The sequence below is a fragment of the Passer domesticus genome, chromosome 11 (genome assembly GCF_036417665.1).
Source record: "Passer domesticus isolate bPasDom1 chromosome 11, bPasDom1.hap1, whole genome shotgun sequence".
NCBI classification, from domain to species: Eukaryota; Metazoa; Chordata; class Aves; order Passeriformes; family Passeridae; genus Passer; species Passer domesticus.
In genome coordinates, this window is record NC_087484.1 from 1,729,602 (window position 1) to 1,735,479 (window position 5,878).

Sequence of the window (5,878 nt, forward strand, 5' to 3'; positions counted from 1 at the left end):
TCTTGTTATTATAAACCCACCATTGATAAATTTTTGAATGCCATGTAAAAATTGAGGAGAGATGTAAATTGATGAAAAGAGAGACTGCATCAGGTTGGGCAGGGGCAGCATCAAAGAGACAGCAATTTAAGGAAGCAGTGTAATTTACTATAATGCAAAACTGCCAGGAGTTAGGGGAGAAGCTCTGCAATGCACCTGATCTTTGATCTTTGGCAGAGAATTCCAGCAGGGGAAGCTCAGCAGTGCCCTTGATCTTTGGCAGAGAATTCCAGGAGGATGTTAAGGACCAAATCCCACAGTTGTGGATGAAGACAAAGCTCACCTCTTCACCTGAAGTGGATCAGGACTTCAGCTCAGAGGAAATCCATGCAGTACAGAAAAGGAAGGATACAGAAACAGAACAAGTGTAGCGCTTTAACAATCCAGCTTTTAAGTAGAAATTGAAAATAATGCTGGATTGCTGGACAAGGTTTTCAAGCTAATGGAAGCAGTCAGGAAGGATTCTCCTGCACAGCTCCAGGGGTAGGCCAGAAGAGTGGCACAGCTCTGCACTCTGGCCTGCAGGTAGGTGCAGGAATCCTGATAAATCCACAGCAGGAATTCCCAGAGGAGCTGGGATGGTGCCAGATGAGATCTTGGGCCATCAGGATCAGCAGAGAGCCTGTGGTTCAGCAAGAGCAGCCCAGAGTGCAGATGCTGCTGCTTGCCTTCCAGAGCATTGGCTTTTGTGAGGCAGGTGTCACTTTGGGGTGTGGATCTCGTGCACCTGCCCGGTTTCAGTTGCAGACACGTGTCCTGCAGCGCCTTCTCCATCCCAGGATGGATCTCCCCAGGTTCAGGCTCTGGGAGCTGCCTCAGTTTGAGAGTGTGGGGCCACAGCAGCAGCTCGTTCATCTCCAGGACTCCTCCTGAGCGGCTGAGTGCAGCTCTTTCAGCTCAGGATTTTGTGCTCCAAGGTATCATCAAGTTCCTTAAACTGCAGCAGAGCTTCCCTGCCAGAGCCTCTCAGAGCACGAGACCACCTTGGAGCGGGCTGGATCCATCAGCTGCTCCAGGAGCTGCCCCGGAGCCTCCCTGGCTTTGCCGTGGGTGCTCTGGGGGTGGCAGTGGGTGGTGGTGGGTGGGCACTGTGCCTGCAGTGCCTGCCCAGGCAGCGAGTGCCCAGCGCCTGCTGGGGCTGTGCCCTGCACGTCCAGCCCCAGCTCCAGCCCGCTCCTCCTGCTGGCACCATGGGTGTTGGATTTTACCAATATCACTGAACAGGACTGCCTTGGTGTGCCTGCTCCCAGCTGCTGAGCCAAACAGTGACACCTGAGGAGTTTCCTCCCCAGAGACGCTGTTCAGTACCTGTGGTTACAGTGGGAAACAGTAGCAGCGTGGTAAAAGCCAGAACTAGAATTTCTAAATAACCTCAGAGCTATGGAAATTTCCTCCCACCAGGAGTAACATTTTCAATGTGAACAGAAACATAGAATTTTTTCTCTCCATTCATTTCAAGGGTTACTTCTGTAACATAAAATAGTCATAAGTGCATTAAACAGTCACCATGGAAAGCTCCCTCAAGGCTCTGGCACAGAAAGTCCAACTCAGCCCTCACAGGCAACACCACATCAGGAATTACTCCTGGTTACTTTAAGCACCAAACTGGAAAATCAACTTTTACCTTCCTCTCTCTGCAAGGGTGCTTTGTTCTATTTCCCAGCTGAATGAAATCACACTGCAAAGTCACAAGTAACAGTAACACTAAAGTCCGTTTTCATAATAAATCATAATCCTGGTTTTCCTTCTGCTAAAAATGGAGAAATCGGTACCAAATTTCCTCCTCTTTGTGCCACACTTTCCTTACCCTTCATCAGTTCCAGTCAGCTCTGTGGACTTTGCTACAGTGCAGAAACTGTCAGAGCATTTAGGATCAAAGATTCAGGGTCTAAGCTGAGATCTGCAGACAATGACCTGGGCTCAGGCTGAGCTGAACAGCCAGACCCCATTCCTGGGAGTTCAGTCAGCCCTGAGCTCAGCAGCCTGTGCTGCTGGCACAGGAATAAGCCTGGCTTACCTCACTGGCTTAGCCAGGCTGGGCTTGGTCAGCGAGGGCAGCCTGGACTGCTGACTCAGCCCTGGGCTGAAACTGAGGTGAAATGAGGCCAAAGGATCAAGTGTGATGTTTTATTTATGGCAGCAGGAGCTCCAGCTTTGAAGGAGAGGAAAAAAGAGAGGAAAAGCTCAGGATCAGCACCCAGGGCTCCCACACTGGTACAGGAGGGAAATTTCCTTCCTGAAGAACACAAATCCAACTTACCTGAGCTGTGGAAAGGGAGACAGAAAACAAATCTGCCTGCCAAGGAGTTTGCTAGCAGAAAAGCAAAGGAAAACCTTTCCAAGATGTCTCTTGGCTGTGTCAGGAATGCCCTCAGGGCTGCAGGAGGAATGTCCCCCAGCGCAGGAGCTGCCCTGCCAGGGTTCATAAGCCAGCCCGGGGAGATGACCCTCCCATTCCCTGCCCAGAACACTCCTGTGCCCCAGGCAGCTCCAGCCCGAAGTTGGGCAGGAGGCAGCAGCGGGAGCAGCAGCTGTGGCTCAGCCCTGCTCCAGGGGCTCTTTATTTGTTATTCCTTCATGCCCAAACAACATCTGGAATGCTCAGGTGTCTGTGGGCCCCCAGTGTTGTCTTACTTTGCTCCAGACAAAGTAAAAGGTGGAAATCCTGAAATTCTGTTTCATCCGACACTGGCAGCAGCACGGAGGAAATGTTCATTTACTGATTGATTTCCACCTGCAGGCTGGATTGAACAGATTGGAAACAGACTGGGAACACAACGGAAAGGACAGAGGAGACACCACAGAGTTCAGCAGAGAACAAAACAGTTCTCCAGGGAAAAAAAAGCAGCATGAAGCTGGGAAATGCTGGCTTTACCTGCCACAGCTGTGCAGATAAAGCATACGTGGCTGTGGAATACAGCAGCCATCAGTGTGCAGGCAGGTAAATAACTGCTTTACAGCACAATCCCACCCCGTTCTACTGTGAGGGATCTAAACGGTGAATTTGGCACTGGCAAAGCCCCCTAGGAAGGGGAGCTGCCAGGCTCCTGCTGCTCTCATCAGCACAGGAAACATTGCTCCCCTGCAGGACTGTGACACTGCTGAGCTCAAACCAAGGCACAGCCAGGGCCGTTCTCTGCTCTTTAACCAGAAAGAATTCAGTGCCAGCCTCGGCTTGTAAGAAATCCACAGCAATTTGCACTCAACCTTCACACTCTGCTTCCATCCAGAGATGTTTCAGTACAAGCATCGCTTCAATCAAGACGTTTACAACAGGAACCTGTGCTGGGAATTCTAACACCAGACTTCAAGTCAGCAGCAGAAAACAAGGCCAGGAGTTTGAATCCATGTGGGTCCCTTCACTCAGGGTATTTCATGATTCTACATCCTCCTCTATCATTCGATTCCCCTGCCAAGACTAACTCCCCATCCCCGTAACTCTGCCAGGGCTTCTGCCCACCAGCAGTTACCTGTCCTTTACCGCACAGCCCGGGCAGCGCCGCCGCAGCGCGGAGCGCACCTCGGCCTGCCCCGGCGGCTCCGGACACGGGATCGTGGGGCCGTCCCTGCACGAGGGCTGGGAAAGGGCTGGGAAAGGGCTCCACACCTGAGACCCGCGGGTCACAGCGACAGCAACCAGCTGGAACGCGAGAAAAGCGGCCCCGACCCCCGCGCTGCCCCGCAGGCTGCAGGGACCCTCAGCACCCGCCCGGGCCCTCCCGGGGAGCTCCGCTGGGTGATGGAGCCGCTCCGAGCTCCTCTTGGGGAGCTCCGCCGGGCGATGGAGCCGCTCCAGGGAGCTCCGCCGGGCGATGGAGCCGCTCCGGGATCCTCCCGGGGAGCTCCGCCGGGCAATGGAGCCGCTCACGGGGAGCTCCACCGGGCCATGGAGCCGCTCCCGCGGAGCTCCGCCGGGCCATGGAGCCGCTCTCTCCGCCCCGCTCGGTAACGGCCGCGGCCCTCGAACGGCAATGGCGGAGCGGGGGCGGAGCGGGCGGAGCTGAGGGAGGGGAGGGAGAGCAGCGACGGAACCGAGGGAAGGGCCGGAGGGAGGGAAGGGCCGGAGGGAGGGCAGGGCCGGGCCGGGCCCTCGGGTCCCTCCCTCGGCCGCAGGCCGCGCTTTGTGGCGCTGCCATGGCGGAGCGCACCGGGAACGGGCCGCGGTGCCAGCGGCGGGAATGGCTGCGGGCTCGGGGCATGGGAGAGCGGAGGGGATCCCGGTCCGGGCAGGGGGGACACGGAGGGGATGGGACACGGAGGGGATGGGAGAGCAGAACCGATCCCGATCCGGGCAGGGGGAGCCGCGCGTTCATCCCCGCTCTGCCCGAACCTCATCCCGCTCCACAACCCGCGGAAAAATTCACGCCGAGGGTGGAAAACGGGACGCACGGAGCTTGTGGCAGCTGCTGAGCACGGAAATTGAAATGATTTCGTCCTTCCTTTGAAGCCTTGGCTGCCCAAGCCAGCCGAGAGGTGTTGAGGTCGTGCCAGGACAGGGGCAGGGCTGGGTGGGATTTTGGGAAGGAATTCCGCCCAGGGAGGGTGGGCAGGCCCAGAGAAACACCCAATAAAGGCTTTTCCGATATTCTGCATTATTCTCTATTAATTTTCAGTTCACTGAAGTTACTCTCAGCTGTTACAAAGTGCATTTGAAAGAGAAATTAATCTCATTTAATGCTGTGAAGTAAATAATAATGCACCATCATTCCAAACTTACCTAAACGTGTCTTAAAGCTACTGTGCAGAGAATATTTTACAAATATCAGAGAAACAGCAAGAATTACATTTCAAACCCTCATGCTCTAATCACAAATTACCCAACACATCAGGAAACCTTAAAGGGAAAACTACAGGAACAGGAAATAAGGGAGCTTTTGACAATAATTCACAATACTGAGAGTAAGAACATCTGGTGGTTTTCATCTATTTGATGTACTTAAATTCAGAGTTCACTAAGAAGCAGCATTTCAAGTGCAAACTGCCACTCCAGGAATTAAATCAGTGATTAAACCCATGGTCTGCATTGCTGATAGGAAATCTGACCCTCACCTGCCTTTCCATCAAATTACAAAACTCCTGGCACACATTTACCAACAGCTGGCATTTAAAGTTCCCCAAAACTGGTCATTTTCTAGTAAGAGCAGCTTTTAGTGCTTTATAGAAATTTAAAATTCAAAGTATTGACATTTTAATCACAACCTAAGAAAAGTCTTCCTCAGCTTTGGGGCGCACCAGTCCAGCAGGGTAAATGCAGGATTTATAATGGATCCACTGGCAAAAATGGAATTATTTGCTGGAAATGAAGCTGCCAGCACTTGCTGTGGATAATGCAGCAACATGAATTCCCCACGGATTTCTGTGCCCCGCGTTTCACTGGAGCAGTAGCTACAACTTACCCCAGCGAGTTTGTAAACTTGACACGTTTGCAGCTACTAAGTTTCCTCTGACAATATTTGATCCAGATGCAGAATTCCTCTAATTGCTTCCAGCCTCAGGAGCTGCTCTCCCGCCAGGGCCTGGTGACACGCAGAGCTGAGGAAACATTTATAGTTAAAAGTGGCAAAAAGTCTGACTTTTAATCTGCAGCCATCCCAAAGTTATGGAGTGACTCTGCCAGGGATTCATTTGCATCAAAATCCTTTTAATTTGTTCATTATCTGTGCAGAAATGAGGATTTTGACCAGCCTGTCCCAAAGCAGAAATTCACAACTTACAGCGCAGGAAGATGGGATGAGCTCTGTCCAGGGAAAGCTGAAAAGAACCAGGGATAATTCCACTTCCAGCAGAGAAAGGATCAACTTCTCTAAGAAACCCCTTTCCTCCCAGCTTATTCTTCTTC